General features: G+C 46.6%; 1 protein-coding gene across 1 annotated transcript in view; it reads right to left on the bottom strand.

The window, feature by feature from the left end:
* Positions 1-26,889, bottom strand: part of LOC110528438 (protein bassoon) — a 172,285-nt gene that overhangs the window by 118,809 nt on the left and 26,587 nt on the right. The window lies entirely within an intron of this gene.

Genomic DNA, 26,889 nt, shown 5'->3' on the forward strand with positions numbered 1-26,889 from the left:
GATTTCCCAAGCTTTAAACATCCCAAGGAGCACTGTGCAAGCGATAATATTGAAATGGAAGGAGTATCAGACCACGGCAAATCTACCAAGACCTGGCCATCCCTCTAAACTTTCAGCTCATACAAGGAGAAGACTGATCAGAGATGCAGCCAAGAGGCCCATGATCACTCTGGATGAACTGCAGAGATCCACAGCTGAGGTGGGAGACTCTGTCCATAGGACAACAATCAGTCGTATATTGCGCAAATCTGGCCTTTATGGAAGAGTGGCAAGAAGAAAGCCATTTCTTAAAGATATCCATAAAAAGTGTGGTTTAAAGTTTGCCACAAGCCACCTGGGAGACACACCAAACATGTGGAAGAAGGTGCTCTGGTCAGATGAAACCAAAATTGAACTTTTTGGCAACAATGCAAAACGTTATGTTTGGCGTAAAAGCAACACAGCTCATCACCCTGAACACACTATCCCCACTGTCAAACATGGTGGTGGCAGCATCATGGTTTGGGCCTGCTTTTCTTCAGCAGGGACAGGGAAGATGGTTAAAATTGATGGGAAGATGGATGGAGCCAAATACAGGACCATTCTGGAAGAAAACCTGATGGAGTCTGCAAAAGACCTGAGACTGGGAGATTTGTCTTCCAACAAGACAATGATCCAAAACATAAAGCAAAATCTACAATGGAATGGTTCAAAAATAAACATATCCAGGTGTTAGAATGGCAAAGTCAAAGTCCAGACCTGAATCCAATCGAGAATCTGTGGAAACAACTGAAAACTGCTGTTCACAAATGCTCTCCATCCAACCTCACTGAGCTCGAGCTGTTTTGCAAGGAGGAATGGGAAAAAATTTCAGTCTCTCGATGTGCAAAACTGATAGAGACATACCCCAAGTGACTTACAGCTGTAATCGCAGCAAAAGGTGGCGCTACAAAGTATTAACTTAAGGGGGCTGAATAATTTTGCACGCCCAATTTTTCAGTTTTTGATTTGTTAAAAAAGTTTGAAATATCCAATAAATGTCGTTCCACTTCATGATTGTGTCCCACTTGTTGTTGATTCTTCACAAAAAAATACAGTTTTATATCTTTATGTTTGAAGCCTGAAATGTGGCAAAAGGTCGCAAAGTTCAAGGGGGCCGAATACTTTCGCAAGGCACTGTATTCCTCTTGTCCAGATGGGTTAGGGCAGTGTGCAGTGTGGTTGAGATTGCATCGTCTGTGGACCTATTTGGGCGGTAAGCAAATTGGAGTGGGTCTAGGGTGTCAGGTAGGGTGGAGGTGATAAGGTCCTTGACTAGTCTCTCAAAGCACTTCATGATGACGGAAGTGAGTGCTACGGGGCGGTAGTCGTTTAGCTCAGTTACCTTAGCTTTCTTGGGAACAGGAACAATGTTGGCCCTCTTGAAGCATGTGGGAACAACAGACTGGGATAGGGATTGATTGAATATGTCCGTAAACACACCAGCCAGCTGGTCTGCGCATGCTCTGAGTGCGCGGCTGGGGATGCCGTCTGGGCCTGCAGCCTTGCGAGGCAACATCTCAAGATATCAGTCAGGAAGTTAAAGCTTGGTTGCAAATGGGTCTTCCAAATGGACCATGACCCAAGCATACTTCCAAACTTGTGGCAAAATGACTTAAGGACAACGAGGTCAAGGTATTGGAGTGGCCATCACAAAGCCCTGACCTCAATCCTATAGAAAATTTGTGGGCAGAACTGAAAAAATGTGTGCAAGCAAGGAGGCCTACAAACCTGACTCAGTTACACCAGCTCTGTCAGTAGGAATGGGCCAAAAATCACCCAACTTATTATGGGAAGCTTGTGGAAGGCTACCAGAAATGTTTGACTGAAGTTAAACAATTTAAAAGGCAATGCTACCAAGTACTAATTGAGTGTATTTAAACATCTGACCCACTGGGAATGTGATGAAAGAAATAAAAGCTGAAATAAATCATTCTCTCTACTATTATTCTGACATTTCACATTCTTAACATAAAGTGGTGATCCTAACTGACCTAAGAGAGGGAATTTTTACTAGGATTAAATGTCAGGAATTGTGAAAAACTGAGTTTAAATGTATTTGGCTAAGGTGTATGTCAACTTCTAACTTCTAACATTTGAGCAGACAGAGACAGAGACAGACATAGCCGTAGACAGATGGAGAAGCCATGCCCTGCAGACCAGTCTTCTGCAGTCTCACCAAGCTGCAGCAGGCTACGCTACATGGAGCTGCTGAGGACTGCAGTTTAGGGAGAAAGGATGATTTCAACTGCTGTTGTTTATTAACTAAAACAGGGCCAATTGACATCAAAAGGACTTTGTAGGCAACACACACTCAAATGAATGAAGACACACACAAACACACATACACACGCACAGACACACACTTTCTCCAAAAGGCATTTGCCTCATTACTAAATGTTGCTAGGCTGGCATTACAGTTATCTAAAGCAGAAACCTTCAGCGGTTAGAAGAAATATGATCATTCACGTCCTAAAGGTGATTAGTGGAAACCTCTTGGTGTTGTGAAAACCACATCTCAATGTTGTGCTGCAGTAAATGACAGGCTGTCATAGGCCCACCAGAGGCTCCCACAGGACAAGCATCAAATTGAATAATACACACTCCGACTGACTCAGGTGAGATCCAGAGTATTCTGCTCAGTGGTGGCTGGTGGCACTTTAAGTTGGAGAATGGGCTCATAGTAATGGCTGGAACGGAATGGATTGAACGGTATCAAACATACATACGTCCTCCCCTCACCAGCCTCCACTGCTGCTCAGTGTTCTACACCAGTGTTTCTCAACCTTGTCCATGTTATGTTGCTGACCGGTCCATGAGCTGGTTAACTGACACTAATTAAAAGGGGCAATCTGGGATTCAAACCACAACAAAGGATCACCCCACAACGTTTTGGGTATAGAGCTGAAGGATGGGGTTGGAGAAATGTAATGACTCTCAAATTCATAGATGGAGATATGGACTGACCATCCATGAGATGAAAACAATAGTTTTAAGTCAGTCCTACAGTGCTATTTGTAACCTAATGCAAGTGCCAAGCAGTCCCCAAAGGAGGATACACAGTATAAAGTATAGTTGAAAGTTGAGAATATAAAGAAAGTTGAGAAACCCTGTGCTTACCAGAGTGGACTATAATCTACATCCCAAATGGTACTCTATTCCCTATATAACCCACTACTTTTTGACCAAGGCCCATAGGGAATAGGGTGACATTTAGGACGCAGACATGGAACGTCTGCCCAAGTAATGCATGGACAGTTCCACTATGTCAAGAAAGACATGGAATGTTCTATTCAGGTAAGGCATGCAAAATGTTGTCAACGTGAGGCTTGGGATGTGAAGAGATTCTTAAAAGTGTGTAACTCTCTACCAAGGTGAAGTATGGAACATTCTGCAAAGGTGACACATGCATTCAAAGACGGAACACACACATGCACGTGTGCACCCGCAATCACACTCACGCTCACGCACACACAGAGACACGTGCACAAACACACACACTCCAGTCCCCTACCCTGGGCGACAGCTGTCACTCTGTCCCGTGACGGGCAGCCTGTTGTAAATCCGTATGTTACCTGTCACTGAAATTTACCTAACCAACTCAACCAACAGCCTCCTACAGAATATTATAATACTTTTTTTACCTTTATTTTAACAGGGAAAACATATTGAGACCTTGGTCTGTTTCACAAATGCGCCCTGTATAGACAATATAAATATACACATTATACCCACACATATACACATTAAAATACAAAACACAGTCATGCGAAGCACAAACATCATAAATCCCCCTGGAAAACAGTTACATTCCTCCACAAATAAGTCCCCAATAAATACTTTAAATTTGCCGGAATGGCACCAGAACATCAAGATGAAATCTATATTGAATTTTGTTCCAGCAATACAGTGCATTAAAACTAAAAGCAGATTTACCTAGCTCGGTGCAGACCCTAGGAACCTCACAAGTTAACCAATCCTATACATTTTATTTTTATTTAACCTCTATTTAACTAGGCAACTCAGGTGTCTATACTTCAACAGCAAAGTTAGATAAGACAGAACTTTATGAAGTAGGGCCTTGTCATCAAAATGTATTACCGTCAAACTGACGGTCACAAGTCATGAAGACAGTCAAATTCCACATCACGCAAATTAGGCTTTTCCAAGCTCTGATGCTGCTGATGGTCATTAGTAGCCTACCAAACTTGCTAACTGCCTGGTACTCAGCACTCGATTGTCCCTCTAATCACTCTGATGCAGATGTATTCAAAAATCTAATCAAACATTTCATGAGAGTCCATGAGCTCATGTTGCGCAACATTTCTATAGGTTATGCAATTCTGTGAGTAAACAGAGTGAGGGCCTCTATTAAAAAGAGGAGGATCCCATCAGCTTCTCTAGGCTAGGCCTACTATATTTATTTCGCAACTTTCCTAATATTAAGCACATTCCGTCTCTTTAGCCTACCTGGCTGGCATGAAAATTAACCACGGGAAAATCGTCCTCCATTCGCTATTTAAGTGCATAGATGACATGTATTTTTTTCCGCTGCCCCTGTTTCGAGACAGGTGCATAATAATTGCCCATTCTAAATCAAAACAAACTTCACACATATATTATTTAGCATATGTAAAGACAAGATTAAATCATGAATAGTCTGATGGGTGACAATATTAGCCTATCACTTGTAAATTATATATTATCGCTTGTGAATGATGCCCAGCGTAAGGCAAGAAACAATGCCTTTTTTTGCAACTTTTTCTAATCATAGTCGCACACCTCATGTAGCGTTGGCCATTTTACAATTTTTTATTGAACCTTTATTTAACTAGGAAAGTCAGTTAAGAACAAATTATTATTTACAATGACAACTACCCCGGCCAAACTCTGCCCTAACCCGGACGACTCTGGGCCAATTGTGCACTGCACTATAGGACTCCTGATCACGGCCGGTTGTGATACAGCCTGAGATCGAACCAGATGCAGTGTGTAGAAAAGGCCACTAATCTTTCAATGGTCCTTCGAACCGGATGATGACTGAACCAAAGACAGGTGAAAAGGAAATGGAGGCGGAGAGGGAAGAATTGTCTCCACTGGAAGGAAGAAGAGAGGAGGAGAGAGCAGCTGAGGGAAAGGTCTTGGAACAAAGGAAATATCCAGGAGCTAAGCCTAAAGCAACAAAGGCTTCATCCTCAACCACCAGCAGCACCAGAAGAACCAGGCAAGCACCTGGTTATCTTAAGGATTATGTGGTCGAGTTTCTGACATCAAAGGGCAAGCCCACCAGAGCTCAAAGAGTTGATGGATCAACTATACGTTTCAGCCATCAACCATCTCCTTTGAGCCAAGGACCGGAAACTGCTTTGGAGCAGGAAAGTGGTCTACATGAAGAACCTATGGAGGAGGTAACTCCCACCGCACAGGTCGACCAGCTTCCAGAGGCAGGCTCCGCTCACCCCTTAACTAATGGGAAATCGTCGAAGCACTCTAGACGGAGTGGGAGTTCGACCAGTGGATACCCCTTTGGAAGTGGCCATGGCAGCCGCCATTCACTAGCCCTCAGCGATTCACAGACCGCAAGACAGGATGAAACTATTAGCTTTGGAAGAAATTGAGCGTCAGATTGAGGAGGAACGACAGGCTGACGAACGATGTCACCAATTGGATGTGCAGGCCCGTAGTGCTCTACAGGAAAGGGAATTCATTGCCAAGGACCTGGCACAGCAGCGACGGCACCGTCAAGCCAGAAGGGAATTGGAGGAGGCACGGGTGGTCTCATGCTTCCTGGAGAGGAACGAACAGGGAGTTGACCTGACCACCTCTCCACATGGACCTGAACTGTCTGCCTTTCTTTCTCAATCTGCCCCTCTGGTACAGCATGGCACACAGTCCACGGAGGCTCCGGCGTCAACAGCCAACACGGAGCACGGGAGACAGGCCGCTCCGCCAACGCCCTCTATGCCAGTGACACAAGTTAGCATTCCTCCATCTGGACAAAGCATCACTCCTTCGCCTTTCCGCCAATTACCAACCAAGGCAAATCTTTCCTTTCGTCCAGGGCCAGGCCAGTCCTCAAACAAAAGGTCGGAGGGCTCTCGCCCAATTCCGGCTGCCACAAATGGTGGGTCTGGGACAGTAGGGGACCGGCCCAATGAGGCCACAGTGGGCTCATCAGAAGTCCCGGGTTTATCCTTCACGCAACCAGAAGAGGGAGCCAACATTATGAAACTTCTAGTAGCCTCAGCCTATGGAATTCCCAGACCCAAACTGCCATACTTTGAAAACGGAAAGGAGAGTGAATTTGTCCTTTTGGAAATGGCATTGGAGAGCCTACTGGGTATTCACAGTCATCTGTCAGAACGCTACAAATACCAAGTACTAATGGATCATTTGCGGTTTCCCAGTGCATACAGGCTGGCCCAATCCTTTATGCACTCCGCAACACCATACACTGCAGCTCTCCAGGCCCTGAAAGCGAGATATGGTGAGCCACGTCAGCTAGTCCAAAATGAACTAAACAACATCCTGAATACGTCTCCAATTAAAATGGGAGACCATGCTGCCTTCCATGAATTCTCCCTGGCTGTCCAATCCCTGACCTCGATGCTCCAATCCGTTGACGGAGAAGACGGGAACGAACTGAAATGTGGCTCCCACGTGGACAGGCTTCTTAGCAAACTTCCAGTGTACCTCAGAGACAGTTTCATTGAACATTGTTTGAATAAGGGCATCCTGAAAGAGGGCTCGAGAAGCACCTATGCTCTTAGAGACCTGGCCGCATGGTTGGAGGTGAAGGCAAAGGCGAAGAGCATCGCTCACCAGATCACAATCTCAGCCATAGCCACCGGGGGAAGGAAGGAATTTGAACGCCAGGAGGGACAGAAAAGGCCAAATCCCACTACCATGTACTTAAATAGTGAGGCCCGGGAGGAACCCGGGAAGAAGACCCCTCTCAAGAGCAAGAACATCAAATTCCAGCTTTCCTGCCCATATTGCAATATGGCTCATGCCCCAGGGTAAAAAAGCTCACTCAAACTCAATTGAAGGCCTGGATCACTTCAGGCGAGCGATGCTACAAGTGTGCCCATAGCCATAAGGCGGAGACCTGCACATTGAGGAAATCCTGCAACCACTGTAAAGGAATCCATCTCACCGTGTTGCATGATCTAATTCCGCAAGCACAGAAGGAGCAGAGTATGCTCATGGTAGGAGCTGCAAAGGAGCTGTACCTCGACCAGCAGAACCGGTCTCCAAGGGTCATGTTGAAGGTGGTCAAGGTCACTCTGAAAAGTGAAGGGAGAAGCATTGATACATTCGCTGTTCTAGATGATGGGTCAGAAAGAACAATCATTCTCACGGCGGCCACCCGTCAGCTTAACCTGGAGGGGACCCCCGAGACCCTTAATCTCAGAACGTTGCGACATGATGTTATCCAAATGAAAGGCTCTGCTGTAACATTTAGCATTTCACCTTCAGGAAACAGGGACGTGGCCTATAACATCACCAATGCCTTCACGGCAGATGGCTTGAATCTCGCAGAGCACTCCTGCCCGGTAAGTGTTCTACAGAAACAATATCCTCATCTACGAGGATTGCCTCTTCCTAACCTGGCCAGAGTAGCGCCACTTATCCTGATTGGGTCAGACCACCCACATCTCGTCATCCCGACTGAGCCTATACGAGCTGGACCAGAAGGAGGGCCCATTGCTGTCCATACATCCTTGGGTTGGGCTGTGCAAGGTCCATCCCATCTACTTCTCTCCACCCAAGCTGTACAGTCACAGCAAGTCCTCTTCACCAGAAGCAATCCAGATGCAGCCACTAACCTCCTTCGGAATGTTGAGATGCTCTGGAAGATGGACACATTCTCCAACCGGAAGCTACAGGCGGTCACTCGCTCGAAACATGCCTCCTATGCATTAGACCTCCTGGAGAAGAGCACCACCACCACTGAAATGGATAGCGTTTGCAGGTATGCAACCCCACTGCTACGGGTGCCCAACCATCCTCCTCTGGCAACCACGACACGGGCTGTACTCCCACTACTGCGTGGAACGGAGCGACGCCTGGTGAAGAATCCTGAGCTTGCAGAAGTTCATAACCGAGAGATTCATAACCTTGTGAAGGCAGGCTTGTCCCAACCAGAGAACGAGTGGCCGACAGCCCCCAGGCGTACGGCCCCTCCGCAACCAACTGAAGCTCATGAGTTAAGGAGGTCCGCCCAATGCTACAGCATTTCTACGGAACCAACAACGGCTCTCCCTGACCTAACACAATCCCAAACACTGCCGGATCTGATCACCGCCACAAACCAGACCTCAGATGGGGTGGCTTCTATACCTACCTCCCTCGCGTCAGAGACACTACTCCTCCAGCAAGCACAAGCAGTTAGCTTCCCTGAGGAGTTAAAAGCTCTGAAAGCCGGTAGGGAAGTGGCTAAGGACAGCTGTCTTCTCTCTCTTACCCCAGAATATGATCCAATCCTTGGAGTGATCAGAGTCGGAGGGAGGCTGCGCCAAGCAGAGGTTTTGGACCCAGATGCTATCCACCCAATTATCATTGACTCCAAACCCTTGGGATATCTCTCTGCAGACATCGCTGACTCCGATCCGGTTACACCGACTATGCTCTTGATGGGACGCCGAGATGCGTCACTTCCTCAAGCCATGTATGCTGATACCAACCTCGTAGGCAGACGCCGGTGGCGACACAGCCAAATCTTAGCTGACCATTTTTGGGCCCGATTCATTCGGGATTACCTACCAAGTCTACAGCACAGAGGGAAATGGCGGAGAGAAATGGCCAGCCTGGAAACTGGCCAAGTAGTAATGATGGTGGACCCTCAGCTGCCTCGAGCCTCCAGGCCGGTGGGCCGTATAACTAAGACTATGCTTGGGACCGATGGTCGTGTTAGATCAGTGGAGATCCAGGTGAAGAACCGGACATATATCCGGCCAGTTGCCCGACTAATTCCTCTCCCTGAGATGACAGAGGACGGGGAGCAATGAGCCTTTTTTGAGGAGTGTGGAATTTAACAAATTTCCGGGGTGGCTGTAGAAAAGGCCCATAGAGTTGGTGGAATACTCCTTTAATTCATTGCCATTTACTCAGCTGGGCCAGGGGCGCTTTAATTAAGTCAGGTGGAAATGTCCAACAGATCTCAACTCCATAAAAGGAGGAAATTGCCATCGCCTGATCTCGCTGCTTTCTCTTCCTTAACTCCATCTGATCCAGAAGTTCTGTGCGTCCATGAATCCACACTACTCAGTAAATATGCCACTTTATGGTTAAAGGAATTCCTGCCTCAGTCCCATCCATTCCTCTGTCACCTGACACGTGACCACCTGTTCACCTTCACTGTCAGTCATCCTACCTGTCCAGCTACCCACACAGATTGCACTAATCTTTCACAGTGCCTTAGACCGCTGCACCACTCGGGAGGCCTGTGTTTTGATAAGGTCTGTGGCCAAATAACGTCTTAAAATTAAGCACATTTATACATTTCACAAGGGGTGTAGAGCCTAACTGGCATACATAAGCAGCTTGTGAGTTTCACCATAAAAAAACACCTTTATAATAAAAGCATTACATGCATAATCACATATGCGGTCACTTTTGATAATGTTGTTTTCCCGCTAATGGAACATTCGTGCTTATAGCCTACTGCCGTATGCGCATTGCTACACTTATAATGTGAAGAAATTGCTTAATAGTTTATCAACATTTTAAACTAAACGTTCTGATCTGTTCCGTCAACCTCATTGCGTAAAAACTTTTTTCTGATGCTAGTGGTTGTTTTCATTTGGGATCTATCACATCCCACAACTGTCCCAGACTCTGTTTGGAATATTTATTTCTCACACAGAATAGGTAAACTTTTGTAGTATATATATAATTTAGCCTTTATAAGCAAGTCAGCTTAGATCAAATTCTTATTTACAATGACGGCCTACCAGGAAACAGTGGGTTAACTGCCTTGTTCAGGGGCAGAATTACAGATTTTTACCTCATCAGCTCGGAGGTTCGAACCAGCAACCTTTCGGTTACTGGCCCAATGCTCTATGACATAGGCTAGTGCTTTTGCTGTTTGTTAGGCCTAATCATCTTGTTGGCTGATGAAAAGTAAATGTGGACAGTTCTTCCAATATCTTCAATATGCACCTCGGAATTGGATAAGGACATGTGCAGTTCCGTCCCCAATGTGTCTGTCTTCACTTGTAGCCTGTGAGAAAGACCCAATAACATGATGGAGAGCCATGTGAGTGAGAGGTGCTTCAGGGAATGCAGCAATCAGGGAGAAGCGAATTATAATTATTATATTCGGCCACTTGCCGCAAAAGGCATGGATTTTTTTAGGGGGCATTACGGCCACACAAAGGGGCTGCCCCCGGGAAATTTGAGGCATTATCAAGTGCTTGTCAAATTGTGAAGGAGAGACTGATGAAGTATGTATAGCCTGCGCAAAAAAAACGAAGCAGAGCTCATGCCTTTTATGTGACTTTTTAAAATCATAATTAGAGTTGAATCATGTAGTCTTACAATATATTGAAATCAAAACATATAGCCCAACGTTTGTAGAACAACTCAAGTTACATTATTAACTCTAAATTAGGAGTAACTATTTATTTGTTAATTATGGATCAGACTCTTTTTTTCTAACCTAAAATGACAAACCCAAATCTAACTGCCTGTAGCTCAGGACCTGAAGCAAGGATATGCATATTCTTGTAACCATTTGAAAGAAAACACGTTGAAGTTTGTGGAAATGTGAAAGTAATGTAGGAGAATAACACATTAGATCTGGTAAAAGATCATCATCTTTGAAATGGTAGAGAAAGGTCACAATGCACTATTCCAGGTTAAGCACAATTTTGATTTTGGCCATTAGATGGCAGCAGTGTGTGTGCAACGTTTTAGACTGATTCAATGAACCATTGCATTTCTGTTCAAATGGTGTATCAAGACTGCCCAAATTTGCTTAACTGTGCACTATCCTCAAACAATAGCATGGTATTCGCTCACTGTAATAGCTACTGTAAATTGGACAATGTAGTTAGATTAACAAGAATTTAAGCTTTCTGCCCATATCAGATATGACTATGTCCTAGGAAATGTTCTTGTTACTTACAGCCTCATGCTAATCACATTAGCTTAAGTTCGCTCAACCATTCCGTGGGGGGATACCGATCCCGTAGAGCTTAACCGCTCAACAGCGCACGTGCGCACTCCCTCATCGTTTGGAGAAAATATCCCTTCTATTTTACTCAGCTTTGTTCAATTGTATTATTCGTTATATAAAATAATATATAATAATGCCACAGAATTCTAAGTGAATCTTGCCTGCTAAATGAGCTAGTGTAGCCCACAGCCATATGGCATAGCCAGAGGAGGACCTAACATAAAGACAACTCAGAGTATGGTACATATTTTCTTCATATCATGTTTCTTTAGACCTGTCTAAAATAAATAATGGATTTATTGTGAAGGTTTAGGCTATAGGTCTGCATCAGTGGCTTGTAGGCTATGTGTTCAAGCCAGGAGATGCTAAATGTGCTTGTTAATTATCGGTCAATTACCGTGAGACTGGTTATTTGCTTGACCATCACCTGCTGACATAATTTTGTGACCGCCACAGCCCTAGTAGAGATCTACGGGTAAATTAGCAAAGTCCAGCCACTCTTTTGATACAGGATGCAGTGATGAGTATCAAAATTATCACAAATGAAGGGCATTATGGTAGATGGCATCCAAAATCTTAAGAGTAGTAGCAGCTGCACTTTGCTAAATAATAATATCACCATAATCAAGAAAATATAAAAAGGTTGACTGAATAATCTGTACAATCTGGTGCGTATTCGGAAGGGTGATGAGTGGAAGACGGCATTTAGCACCACCTCAGGTCATTATGAGTACCTTGTCATGCCATATGGGTTGATGAATGCTCCATCAGTTTTCCAATAATTTGTAGATGAGATCTTCAGGGACCTGCACGGGCAGGGTGTAGTGGTGTATATCGATGATATTCTGATATACTCCGCTACACGCGCCGAGCATGTGTCACTGGTGCGCAGGGTGCATGGTCGCCTGTTGGAGCATGATCTATATGTCAAGTCTGAGAAATGCTTGTTCTTCCAACAATCCATCTCCTTCCTAGGGCATCGGATTTCCACTTCAGGAGTGGAGATGGAGAGCGACCGCATTACAGCCGTGCGTAATTGGCCGACTCCAACCACGGTAAAGGAAGTGCAGCGTTTTTTAGGGTTTGCCAATTACTACCGGAGGTTTATCCGGGGTTTTGGTCAGGTGGCTGCTCCAATTACCTCACTTCTAAAGGGGGGCCCGGTGCGCTTGCAGTGGTCGGCTGAGGCGAACAGGGCTTTTGGGCACCTGAAGACTCTGTTTACCTCTGTGCCTGTGTTGGCTCATCCGGATCCCTCTTTGCCATTCATAGTGGAGGTGGACGCATCCGAAGCTGGGATAGGAGCAGTGCTCTCTCAGCGTTCGGGTACGCCACTGAAGCTTCGCCCCTGTGCTTTCTTTTCGAAGAAGCTCAGCCCGGCGGAGCGAAACTATGATGTGGGAAACCGAGAGCTGTTAGGTGTTGTAGAAGCCTTGAAGGTGTGGAGGCATTGGCTTGAGGGGGCTAAACACCCTTTTCTCATCTGGACTGACCCCCGCAATCTGGAGTACATCCGGCAGGCGAAGACACTGAATCTTCGCCAGGCAAGGTGGGCCATGTTTTTCACTCGTTTTGTGTTTACTCTTTCTTACAGACCAGGCTCCCAGAACGTTAAGGCAGACGCATTGTCTCGGCTGTATGACACAGAGGAGCGATCCATGGATCCCACTCCCATACTCCCAGCTTCGTGTCTGGTGGCGCCTGTAGTGTGGGAGCTGGACGCAGACATTGAGCGGGCGTCACATGCAGAGCCCTCTCCCCCTGAGTGTCCAGCTGGTCGTCTGTACGTTCCGTCTGCTGTCCGCGACCGATTGATCTATTGGGCTCACACGTTACCCTCCTCTGGTCATCCTGGGATAGGTCGGACGATGCGCTGTCTTGATGGGAGGTACTGGTGGCCCACTTTAGCTAAGGACGTGAGGATTTATGTTTCTTCCTGCTCGGTGTGCGCCCAGTGCAAGGCTCCTAGACACCTGCCCAGAGGTAAGCTACAACCTCTACCCGTTCCTCAACGGCCGTGGTCGCACCTGTCGGTGGATTTTTTGACTGATCTTCCACCTTCACAGGGTTACACCACGATCCTGGTCGTTGTGGATCGGTTTTCGAAGTCCTGTCGTCTCCTCCCTTTGCCCGGTCTCCCTACGGCCTTACAAACTGCAGAGGCCCTGTTTACACACGTTTTCCGGCACTATGGGGTGCCTGAGGATATAGTGTCTGATCGGGGTCCCCAGTTCACATCAAGGGTCTGGAAGGCGTTCATGGAGCATCTGGGGATCTCGGTTAGTCTTACCTCAGGTTTTCACCCCGAGAGTAATGGGCAGGTGGAGAGAGTTAACCAGGATGTGGGTAGGTTTCTGCGGTCTTATTGCCAGGATCGGCCGGGGGAGTGGGCGAAGTTCGTGCCCTGGGCAGAGATGGCTCAGAACTCGCTACTTCACTCCTCCACTAACCTTTCCCTAATACACATTGAAAAGGAGTATCAGCTGGTTCTGGCTCCTTGGCATCAGAGCCAGACCGAGGCTCCTGCGGTGGACAATTGGTTTAGGCGCGCTGAGGAAACCTGGGAGGCAGCCCACGTCCACCTTCAGCGCGCCATAAGGCGCCAGAAAATTGTCGCCACAGTGAGGCCTCAGTGTTCGCACCAGGGGACAGGGTCTGGCTCTCGACCCGAAACCTGCCCCTCCGCCTGCTCTGCCGGAAGCTGGGTCCGCGGTTTGTGGGGCCGTTTAAAGTCCTGAGGAGAGTGAACGAGGTATGTTATAGGTTACAACTGCCCACTAATTACCGTATTAACCCCTCGTTCCATGTCTCTCCTCAGGCCGGTGGTGGCTGGCCCACTCCAGCAGGCTGAAGTGCGTGATGTTCCTCCGCCTCCTCTAGACATCGAGGGGGTCCCGGCGTACTCTGTTCGATCCATTTTTGATTCGAGACGTCGGGCGAGGGGCCTTCAGTACCTCGTGGACTGAGAGGGTTACGGGCCGGAGGAGAGATGCTGGGTTCCGGTGGAGGACGTGTTAGATCCTTCCATGTTATCAGAATTCCACCGTCTCCATCCGGATCACCCTGCACCTCGCCCTCCGGGTCATCCCCGAGGCCGGTGTCGACGCGCTGCTGGAGCAGCGTCAGGGGGGGGGGGGGGGGGGGGGTACTGTCACGACTTCTGCCGAAGTCGTTGCCTCTCGTTGCTCATTTTTTCATTTTCCATTGGTTTTGTCTTGTCTTCCCACACACCTGTTTTCAATCCCATTCATTACCTGTTGTGTATTTAACCCTCTGTTTCCCCTCATGTCTTTTTCAGATTGTTTATTGTCAGTGTAGTGTTTTTTGTATAGATGCGCGACGGGTCTTCGTACCCATATTTGTTTACATTCATTTTTCTTATTAGTGTTATGGAGCATGTTACTTGGACATTTATTAAAATACATTTTACACTCCGTTTGACTCTCCTGCGCCTGACTTCCCTGCCACCTATACACATATCTCTGACAGCTATGCCCAGGCCTTAACCCTGGTTTACATTCGAAATACATTTCTCAGATAAAAGAGCAAAGTTGTACATTTACCAAGGATTCAAGAATCTTAGCTAGACAAGGAAGCCTTGAAATGGGTTATTAAGATCATTACTATCCACTGCCTTATGGAGCACAAGAGCTGATTTTCATATTTTTTTAAAATATAACCCTTTCCACAGAGGGTTCTACCCGGTGCCAAAAACGGTATTCCTGTAGGGACAGCCAAAGAACCCTTTCGGAACCCTTTTTCTAAGAGTGTACAATGCCTGGAAAAAATAAGAAATAGGCTGTTCCAAATGACGCACATAGGGCTCTGGTCAAAAGTGGTGCTCTATGTATGGAATAGGGACCCATTTGGGATGCATTCACAGACTGGAAGAAATTAAAAAGAAATGGCACAAGAAAAATAGTAAAAACATATTCAATGGTTCACAGAATATTATGGGGAACAAAAAAATACTTTCCCTTACATGCCTGGTGGTTTCCTTTGTATTGTTGTGTCTGAAAAATGTAGTGTGTTGCATCTCGATGGGATGCTCAACCTATTTAGGCCAGTCTGCTGAATGGAACACACTCCCTCACAACACCTCAACTCTAGTCTGCTCTGGCTTATTATTGCTTGTAGGTTTTCAACATTCCGGTAACCCAAATTCCACAAATCCTGGTTAGAAGATTTCACATTTCCTCCTTATTCCCTCCTGATTTTGAGAATCTTCCAAATGTGATTTCTGGAAAAAACCTGTGATTGTGGGTAACGTTTTTTCAACCCTTGTGGATAGGTTTGATTTAAAAACATTTTCATTGCATATTAGACATGCGCTACAGTATGAATGTCTTGATATCTTGGATTTACTGTAAAATTCCCTGACGCAACGAGACATGTGTGTACCCAATCGATAATGAGTTATTATAACTTATAAATATGATGTTTACTATGGTTGGTGTTTAATGGAATTAGGACATGTGGGCTTCTTGGAGAGATAGTAGCAGAAATCCTTGAGCCTCGGGATAGGAGGGTTTAGAGTGCATCCGAAATGGTTCCCTATTCCCATATGGGCCCTGGTCAAATGTAGTGTACTATGAAGGGAATAGGGTACCATTTAGGATGCAAGACATATTCTCAGTGCTGCAGCTAACCCAGTTTTTAGACCAGGCAGTTTTTGAAATAAACTTCCAGCCAAAAGTCAGCAGGCTCGCTCTCCAGCTGGTTTTGATTGTTTGACTAAATCATGAATGTATTTTTTATTAAATCATGATGGTTCCATGTCCGCTCCTTATGTGAATTCTCTGAAATCAGCCAATCCTCCATGGCTTCACAATATGGTTTAACCACGTCCGATTTTTATCGACTTATTCTCTAATTTCATTTCCGCCTTTCTATCGGTCCTCTCTCTTTCTTAGCTTTGTTAATTTTATTGTCTCCAGGCTATTCTTTGCCTCAATTCCATTCAGTTTAATTGTAATGGCTTTAATAATAAAAAAAACAGTTATTGATGCCATGCCAAAGATATCATGCGATAGAAGCCCTCAAAAAAGGGACAACTATTTTGTATCTTTCTCATCATTTCTATCCTATCTCTCGGGTCTCTCTCTTTTCTGTCTATCCCTTTCTCTCTATCCCCCTCTCCTCTTTGTATATATATTTCCCCCTCTCAACTCTCCCACTCTCTCTTGTACTCTGAAATAATTTCAAGAAGAGAGAGCGATAAAGGGAGATAGAGAGGGAGAGAGAAGGGTAGGGAGAGAGACTAAGAGAGTGAGAAGGGGGGAGAGAGAGAGAGGGGGGGGGGAGAGGGAGAGGGAAGGAGAAAGCGGGGGAGAGAGAGGGGGAGAGAGAAAGCACAGGGGGAGAGAGAGGGGGAGAGAGAGAGGGGGAAGAAAGAGAGTGGGGGGGGTCTATAAATAGAGAAGGAAACCATCGCAAAGCAGATCCTTCCCTACATGATGGTTGGTAAGAGACCACTGGAGTGTTTGTGCCACTTTCTCGTTCCTTCTGGCTCTCCATCTCTCAATTTAATTTAAATTTAAGGGCTTTATTGGCATGGGAAACATACGTTAACATTTCCAAAGCAAGTGAAATAGATAAGTGAAATAAACAACAAAAATTATCAGTAAACATTACACTCACAGAAGTTCCAAAATAAATACATTTCACATGTCATATTATGTCTATATACAGTGTTGTAACGATGTGCAAATAGTTCAAGTACAAAAGGGAAAATAAATCAACATGAATATGGGTTGTATTTACAATGCTGTTTGTCCTTCACTGGTTTCCCTTTTCTTGTGGCAACAGGTCACAAATATTACTGCCATGATCATGATATTTCACCTAATAGATATGGGAGTTTATCAAAATTGGATTTGTTTTCAAAGTCTTTGTGGGTCTATGCAATCTGATGGAAATATGTGTCTCTAATATAATTATACATTTGGCAAGAGGTTAGGTAGTGCAGCTCATTTTTCACCTCATTTTGTGGGCAGTGTGCACATAGCCAGTCTTCTCTTGAGAGCCAGTTCTGCCTATGGTGGCCTCTCTTAATAGCAAGGCTATGGTCACTGAGTCTGTACATACAGTGCATTCAGAAAGTATTCAGACTCCTTGACTTTTTCCACATTTTGTCACATTTTGTTTGCTATGGAAAAATACAATTTACGTAAGTATTCGGACCCTTTCCTCAGTACTTTACTGAAGCACCTTTGGCAGCAATTACAGCCTCGAGTCTTCTTGGGTATGATGCTACAAGCTTGGCACACCTGTATTTGGGGAGTTTCTCCCATTCTTCTCTGCAGATCCTCTCAAGCTCTGTCATGTTGGACTTGAGCTTCACTGCACATCTATTTTCAGGTCTCTCCAGAGATGTTTGATTGGGTTCAAGTCCAGGCTCTGGCTGGGCCACTAAAGGACATTCAGAGACTTGTCCCGAAGCCACTCCTGCATTGTCTTGGCTGTGTGCTTAGGGTTGTTGTCCTGTTGGTAGGTGAACCTTCGCCCCAGTCTGAGGTCCTGAGCAATTTGGAGCAGGTTTTCATCAAGGATCTCTCTGTATTTTCCACCATTCATCTTTCCCTCGATCCTGACTAGCCTCCCAGTCCCTGCCGCTGAAAAACATCCCCACAGTATGATGCTGCCACCACCATGTTTCCTCCAGATGTGACACTTGGCATTCAGGCCAAAGGGTTCAATCTTGGTTTCATCAGACCAGAGAATCTTGTTTCTCATGGTCTGAGAGTCTTTGTATGCCTTTTGGCAAACTCCAAGCGGGCTGTCATTTGCCTTTTGCTGAGGAGTGGCTTTCGAATAGTGGGGAAAGATATACAGATAGGTTTTGGTGGTATTTACAATGTTGTTTGTTCTCTACTGGTTACCCTTTTCTCATGGCAACAAGCCACACATCTTGCTGCTGTGATTGCACATTGTGGTATTTTGCCCAACAGATATGTGAGTTTATCAGTGTTGCATTTGTTTTCAAATTCTTTGTTGGTCTGTGTGATCTGTTGGAAATATGGCTCTCTAATGTGGTCATACAGTACATTCAGAAAGTCTTCAGACCCCTTCACTTTTTCCACACTTTGTTACGTCTAAAATTGATTCAATTGTTTTTTTTTCCTCATCAATCTACACACAATACCTAATAATGACAAAGCAAAAACAGATTTTTAGAAACCCCGGACCTCACAGCCATAGAGGGCATTAGGTTCTACAACTTATTGAAGTATTTTTAGCCAGATCCAAATTGGAATGTCGAATTTGATGTTCCTTTTGATGGCATAGAAGGCCCTTCTTGCCTTCTCTCTTAGATTGTTCACAGCCATGTGGAAATTACCTGGGGTGTTAATATTTAGGCCGAGGTAGGCATAATTCTTTGTGTTCTAGGGCAACATTGTCTAGATAAAATTTGTATTTATTGTCCTGGCAACTGGACCTTTTTTGAAAACCCATTATTTTTGTATTACTGAGATATACTGTCAGAGCCCAAGTTTGACAGAATCTTTGCAGAATATGTAGGTGCACTCCTTGGTTGGGGACAGAAGCACCTGATCATCAGCAAACAGTATACATTTGATTTCTGAGTCCATTAGGGTGAGGCAGGGTGCTGCAGACTGTTCTAGCGCCCTCACTAATTCATTGATATATATGTTGAAAAGGGTTGGGCTCAAGCAGCAGGAAAGAAATCTGTATGTTTATTGCCGATTTTAAACTTGTTGTTAATGTCCATAGATTTTATAATGTCATGTTTTTCCTTCACCACTTTCCATACATTTGTATAGCAGACCCTCATGCCAAATTGAGTTAAGCTTTTATTGAAATGAGCTAAATACAAGAAGTCTTTGCTTTTGTTTTTGTTTATTTCTTTGTCAATAAATGTGTGCAGAGTGTATACATGTCTGTCGTATGGTATTTTGACATTTGCTAATTTGACATTTGCTCAGGACATAGTTTTTACTGAGGAAATGTTGGAGTCTGCTGTTGATGATACTGCAGATGATTTTTCTGAGATTGCTGTTGACACAGATTGCACAGTAATTATTAGGGTCCAATTTGTCTCCAGTTTTGTGGATTGGGGTGACCAGAACTTATTTCCAAATATTGTGGATCAAAGCTGATTTTGTGGCCTGTATTTTTAATCATTTAATTTAGGATACCATCAACACCACAAGCCTTTTTAGGTTGGAGGGTTTGTATTTTGTCCTGTAGCTCATCCAATGTAATTGGAGAATTCAGTGGGTTCTGGTAGTCTTTAATAGCTGACTCTACGTTTGGTAAATGATCATGTATAGAAGGTAAGAAATATAGGAAACAGCATCTCTACTCCGCTGATCCTCAACACTGGGGCCCCAAGAGTGCGTTCTCAGTCCTCTCCTGTACTCCCTGTTCACCCACGACTGTGTGGCCATGCACGCCTCCAACTCATCAAGTTTGCAGATGACACTACAGTGGTTGATTTTTTTCACTTTTATTTAACCAGGTAGGCTAGTTGAGAACAAGTTCTCAATTAGAACTGCGACCCAGCCAAAATAAAGCAAAACAGTGCGACACAAACAACAACACAGAGTTACAAATGGAATAAACAAACATTCAGTCAATAACACAATAAAAAAAAGTATATCTACAGTGTGTGCAAATGAGGTAAGGGAGGTAAGGCAATAAATAGGCCATAGTGGCGAAATAATTACAATTTAGCAATTAAACACTGGAGTGATAGATTACCAACAATGACAAGACATCCTACAGGGAGGAGGTGAGGGCCCTCGTAGTGTGGTGTCAGGAAAATACCCTCTCATGCAATGTCAGCAAAACAAAAGAGATGATCATGGACTTCAGGAAACAGCAAAGGGAGCCCCTCCCCCCCCCCCCTCCCAATGCACATTGACAGGACAGCAGTGGATAAGGTGGAAAGTTTTAAGTTCTTCAGTGTACATATCACAGAGACTCTGGTGAAGAATGAGCAACAGCACCTCTTCAACCTCAGGAGGCTGAAAAAATGTGGCTTGTCGCCTAAAACCCTCACTAACTTTTACAGGTGCACAATCAAGAGCATCCTGTCAGGCTGTATCACCGCCTGGTACGGAAACTGCCTACAACCGCAGGGCTCTCCAGAGGGTGGTGCGGTCTGCACAAAGTATCAACGGGGACAAACTACCTGCCCTCCATGACACCTACCTGCTGTCACAGGAAGGCAAAAAATATCATCAAGGACAATAACCACCCGAGCCACTACCTGTTTACCCCGCTTCCATCCAGAAGCCAAGGTCAGTGCAGGTGCATCAAAGCTGGGACAAAGAGATTGAAAAACAGCTTCTATCTCAAGGCCATCAGATTGTTAAACAACCACCACTAGCACAGAGCATTGACTGCCTACCTACAGACTTGATATCATTGGCCACTTTAATAAATGAAACACTACAGACTTTAATAATGCCACTTTAAGAATGATTACATATCTCGCATTACTCATCTCATATTTATATACTGTATACTGTATCCTTCACTATCTATTCTTTACTATCTATTGCATCTTAGCCGCTCTGTCACTGCTCATCCATATATTTTATACTTATATATTCTTATCCCATTCCTTTACTAGATTGTGTGTATTAGGTTTTGTTGTGTAATTGTTAGATATTACCTGTTAGATACTGCTGCACTGTCAGATCTAGAATAACAAGCATTTCGCTACACTCGCAATAACATCTGCAAACCATGTGAATTTGACCAATAAAATTTGCTTTGATTTGATAGGTTTTGGGTTTTGGTTCTTTGTTATATGGCCGAAAAGGTTGGAGAAATTGTTATCCATACATCTCCATTTTGGATAGGTAGCTCTTTGTGTTGTTGTTTCCTCCTGTAGCTATAACTAGGAAAATCAAAGTTCCAAAGACTCGGTTGCAGTGATTCCTATGTTGAAGATGTTAAGAACACTTGCTAGTCTGTGGAGTGTAATGAGGAGCAACCAAACGCTGCATTTGACATATTTATGAAATTGCTTATACCAGTTACTAATAAGCATGCACCCATTAAGAAAATGACTGTAAAAACGGTTAAATCCCTGTGGATAGATAAGGGGGATGAGGCAAAAGGAATGGCAAATAAGTCTGGCTGCACAGCCGATTGGCAAACATACAGTAAATTGAGAAATCATGTGAATAAACTTAACAAAAAGAAGGAGAAATTGTACCGTGAAACAAAAATAAATGGCAGGTAGCCCAGTGGTTAGAGAGGGGAGGCAGGTAGCCTAGTGGTTAGAGAGGGGAGGCAGGTAGCCTAGTGGTTAGAGAGGGGAGGCAGGTAGCCTAGTGGTTAGAGAGGGGATGCAGGTAGCCCAGTGGTTAGAGAGGGGAGGCAGGTAGCCTAGTGGTTAGAGAGGGGAGGCAGGTAGCCTAGTGGTTAGAGAGGGGAGGCAGGTAGCCTAGTGGTTAGAGAGGGGAGGCAGGTAGCCTAGTGGTTAGAGAGGGGAGGCAGGTAGCCTAGTGGTTAGAGAGGGGAGGCAGGTAGCCTAGTGGTTAGAGAGGGGAGGCAGGTAGCCTAGTGGTTAGAGAGGGGAACCAGGTAGCCCAGTGGTTAGAGAGGGGAGGCAGGTAGCCCAGTGGTTAGAGAGGGGAGGCAGGTAGCCTAGTGGTTAGAGAGGGGAACCAGGTAGCCTAGTGGTTAGAGAGGGGATGCAGGTAGCCTAGTGGTTAGAGAGGGGAGGCAGGTAGCCTAGTGGTTAGAGAGGGGAACCAGGTAGCCCAGTGGTTAGAGAGGGGAGGCAGGTAGCCCAGTGGTTAGAGAGGGGAGGCAGGTAGCCTAGTGGTTAGAGAGGGGAGGCAGGTAGCCTAGTGGTTAGAGAGGGGAGGCAGGTAGCCTAGTGGTTAGAGAGGGGAGGCAGGTAGCCTAGTGGTTAGAGAGGGGAACCAGGTAGCCTAGTGGTTAGAGAGGGGAGGCAGGTAGCCTAGTGGTTAGAGAGGGGAACCAGGTAGCCTAGTGGTTAGAGAGGGGAGGCAGGTAGCCTAGTGGTTAGAGAGGGGAGGCAGGTAGCCTAGTGGTTAGAGAGGGGAGGCAGGTAGCCTAGTGGTTAGAGAGGGGAGGCAGGTAGCCTACTGGTTAGAGAGGGGAACCAGGTAGCCTAGTGGTTAGAGAGGGGAGGCAGGTAGCCTAGTGGTTAGAGAGGGGAGGCAGGTAGACTAGTGGTTAGAGAGGGGAGGCAGGTAGCCTAGTGGTTAGAGAGGGGAGGCAGGTAGCCCAGTGGTTAGAGAGGGGAGGCAGGTAGCCTAGTGGTTAGAGAGGGGAACCAGGTAGCCTAGTGGTTAGAGAGGGGATGCAGGTAGCCTAGTGGTTAGAGAGGGGAGGCAGGTAGCCTAGTGGTTAGAGAGGGGAGGCAGGTAGCCCAGTGGTTAGAGAGGGGAGGCAGGTAGCCTAGTGGTTAGAGAGGGGAGGCAGGTAGCCTAGTGGTTAGAGAGGGGAGGCAGGTAGCCCAGTGGTTAGAGAGGGGAGGCAGGTAGCCTAGTGGTTAGAGAGGGGAACCAGGTAGCCTAGTGGTTAGAGAGGGGATGCAGGTAGCCTAGTGGTTAGAGAGGGGAGGCAGGTAGCCTAGTGGTTAGAGAGGGGAGGCAGGTAGACTAGTGGTTAGAGAGGGGAGGCAGGTAGCCTAGTGGTCAGAGGGGGGAGGCAGGTAGCCTAGTAGTTAGAGAGGGGAGGCAGGTAGACTAGTGGTTAGAGGGGGGAGGCAGGTAGCCTAGTGGTCAGAGGGGGGAGGCAGGTAACCTAGTGGTTAGAGAGGGGAGGCAGGTAGCCTAGTGGTTAGCGCGTTGGACTTGTAACCGAAAGGTTGCAAGATTGAATCCCCGAGATGACAAGGTAAAAAACTGCCGCTCTGACCCTGAACAAGGCAGTTCTCTGTTCCTAGGCCGTCATTGAAAATAAGAATTTGTTCTTAATTGACTTGCCCATGTTAAATAAAGGTAAAATGTAAAAATATATATATACAAAAGTATGTGGACACCCCTTCAAATTAGTTGCTGACAGGTGTATAAAATCAAGCACACCGCCATGCAATCTCCATAGACAAACAGTGGCTTTAGAATGGCCTTACTAAAGAGCTTGGTGACTTTCAACGTGGCACCATCATAGGATGCCACCTTTCCAACAAGTCAGTTCGTCAAATTTTTGCCCAACTGTGCTGTTAATGTGAAATGGAAACGTCTAGGAGCTACAACGGCTCAGCCGCGAAGTTGTAGGACACACAAGCTCGCTGAAGCAAGTAAAAACCATCTGTCCTTGGTTGCAACACTGACTACCGAGTAACAAACTGCCTCTGAAAGCAATATCAGCACAAGAACTGTTTGTCGGGAGCCTCATGAAATGGGTTTCCATGGCACACAAGCTTAAGATCACCATGTGAAATGCCAAGCTTTGGCTGGAATGGTGTAAAGCTCACTGCCATTTGACTCTGGTGCCGTGGAAACGTGTTCTCTGGAGTGATGAATCACGCTTCACCATCTGGGACTGTTTTTCATGGTTCAGGCCCCTTAGTTCCAGTGAAGCGAAATCTTAACGCTACAGCATATAATGACATTGTTGACAATTCTGTGCTTCCAACTTTGTGGCAACAGTTTGGGGAAACTCAACAAGAAGGTCTGATTTCATTATTACTTGTCACGGATCCCTCCGGAACATTCATCACGCACACCTGTCGACCTATTCCCACTGATTAGTATTTGTATATATGTGCCCTTTGGTTTCCATTGGGCTGTCGATTATTGTTACAATGTCTGTTGGTGCGTGTGAGTACCTTTGCTGTGTGTTTTGGGCTTTCGTGACCTTGTGGATTGCGCAGATGATTACGGGTCTCGTCCCGTGAGTTAATCATTGTGCGCGTGTTATTTATTCGAGGTACTCCTCGCTCTTTTGTTTGGGTTTCTACCCTGTGTTTTGTGTAATGTTTGTTTGGTCTTCGTCATCGTGCCTTTACACGGCACGCCGTAATTTGTGTGTAATAAAAAAAACTATTACGCATTCCTGTGCATGTCTCCTGATCCTCTATGCCAACGTGACTGAATAATTGACCATTAAGGGAGACAACGGGAATGGCCGACCGAGACGCTGCGACTGGTCCGTCCGGCACCGCCGCAACTTCGGCAGCTGCAACTGGGCCGTCCGATTTCGTCACAACGGTTCCATCCGACGACACCACTACAGCAGCCACCTCTGGCCCGTCTGACGCCATCACAACCGGTCCGTCCGACACCACTGTTACTGGTCTGTCCGACGCAACTTCGGCAGCGGCAACTGGCCCATCCGACGACGACACAACTTCAGCAGCTGCATCGGGTCCTGATCGACCCATACTGCGTTCCTGTGATCGTCCTCGAGACTAGTGTCTTTAGCGCGTCAGGGGGGGATACTGTCACGGATCCTTCAGGAACTTTCATCAAGCACACCTGTCCCCTATTCCCACTGATTAGTATTTGTATATATGTGCCCTTTGGTTTCCATTGGGCTGTTGATTATTGCTACAATGTCTGTTGGATAGACGAGGCAAAAGCAAGGGGGGAAAGTAAGGAACTTGTCTGTCTGCATTAAAGACCAAAATTGGTTAAAGAAAATTGTGATGAAGAAAAATATATACCAGTTTAATTTAAGGACAAAAAAATTGACAGCTGTGCCATATAGATTGCAAAATAGTTGGGAAGAGATTTCTGATGTACCGATTCCATGGCACATGGTTTATGAACTAATACGCAAATCGTCAACGGATTCAAAACATAGAAATGTTCTATTTGAATTATTATATAAAATTCTGGCAACCAATAGAATGTTATATTCTATTCCTGTCTGGGTTGCCCCCCCCCCCCATGTTTTGGCCGGGTATGCTTCTCAATCAGGGACAGCTGTCTATCATTGTCTCTGATTGGGGATCATACTTAGGTAGCCCTTTTTCCCTCCTTTCAGTGTGGGTAGTTAACTTTGTTAGTGGCACGTAGCCCTGTAAGCTTCACGGTTGTTTTTCGTTTGTTGTTTTGTTAGTGACATTTTAAATAAAAATAGAAATGTACGCTCACCACGCTGCACTTCGGTCCTCTTCTTTCGACGGCCGTGACAGAACTACCCACCACCAAAAGACCAAGCAGCGTGCGCCAACCTGGAGGACGAGCTGGACCGGGGAGGAGAGAATGGCAGGGGACAAGACCCGAAAGGCAGCTCCAAAAATAATTTTTCGGAGTTTAGACCTGAGCCAACTTCCCGTGCTTACCGTTGCGAGCGTCGTACTGGTCAGGCACCGTGTTATGTGGTGGAGCGCACAGTGTCTCCAGTGCGTGTTCAAAGCCCGGTGCGCTACCTTCCAGCTCCCCGAATCGGCCGGGCTAGAGTAGGCATCCAGCCAGGTCGGAGGGTGCCGGCTCAGCTCATCTGGCCGCAAGTACGTCTCTACGGCCCAGGATATCCTGCGCCGGCTCTGCGCACTGTGTCTCCGGTGCGTCTGCACAGCCCAGTGCGTCCTGTGCATGCGCCCCAAAATAACCATCCAGCCAGGACGGGTTGTGCCAGCTCTACGCTCGAGACCTCCAGTGCACCTCCACGGCCCAGTGTATCCGGTGCCTCCGCCAAGAACAAAGCCTCCAGTATGTCTCCCCAGTCTGGTGAGGCCTGTGCCTGCTCCCAGAGCCAGGCCTCCTGTGTGTCCCTAACAGTCCGAAGCCTCCAGTGATGATCTATGGCACGAAGCCTCCAGTGATGATCCATGGCACGAAGCCTCCAGTGATGATCCATGGCACGAAGCCTCCAGTGATGATCCATGGCACGAAGCCTCCGGTGATGATCCATGGCACGAAGCCTCCGGTGATGATCCATGGCACGAAGCCTCCGGTGATGATCCATGGCACGAAGCTTCCGGTGATGATCCATGGCACGAAGCCTCCAGTGAGGACTCATAGTCCGGAGCCCCCAGCGACGGCCTCCAGTCCGGAGCCTCCAGCGACGGTCTATCCTGTGCCTCCTCCAGGGACCAGGCCTTCAGTAGGTCTCCCTAGCCTGGTGAGTCCGGTGCCTGCTCCACGGGCGAATCCAGGGCCTCCAGCAAGGGTGCCCAGTCCGGGGCCAGAAGCGAGGGTGCCCAGTCCGGTGCCTGCTCCACGGGCCAGTCCGGGGCCCGCAGCAAGGGTGCCCAGTCCGGGGCCCGCAACGAGGGTGCACAGTTCGGGGCCTGCAACGAGGGTGCCCAGTCTGGGGCCCGCAGTGAGGGTGCCCAGTCCGGGACCCGCAACGAGGGTGCCAAGTCCGGGGCCCGCAACGAGGGTGCCCAGTCCAGGGCCCGCAACGAGAGTGCCAAGTCCGGGGCCCGCAATAAGGGTACCCAGTCCGGGACCCGCAGAGAGGGTCCCCAGTCCGGGGCTCTCCGGGGTTGGCGGTGAGGGTCCCCACACCAGAGGCGCCACCAAAGTGGGGTGAGCCAGAGTTGGAGTGTGGTCTACGTCCCGCACCAGAGCCGCCACCGCGGATAGATGCCCACCCGGACCCTCCCCTATAGGTTCAGGTTTTGCGGCAGGAGTCCGCTCCTTTGAGGGGGTACTGTCAAGGCCTGTCCTTAGAGAGACGTTTTATTTCTCTATTTGGTTAGGTCAGGGTGTGATGTGTGGTGGGCATTCTATGTTTTGTTTTCTAGGTTTCTTTATTTCTATGTTTTTGCCGGGTATGCT

The sequence above is a fragment of the Oncorhynchus mykiss genome, chromosome 7, assembly GCF_057628025.1.
Source record: "Oncorhynchus mykiss isolate SJ-2025 chromosome 7, ASM5762802v1, whole genome shotgun sequence".
Taxonomy (NCBI): domain Eukaryota; kingdom Metazoa; phylum Chordata; class Actinopteri; order Salmoniformes; family Salmonidae; genus Oncorhynchus; species Oncorhynchus mykiss.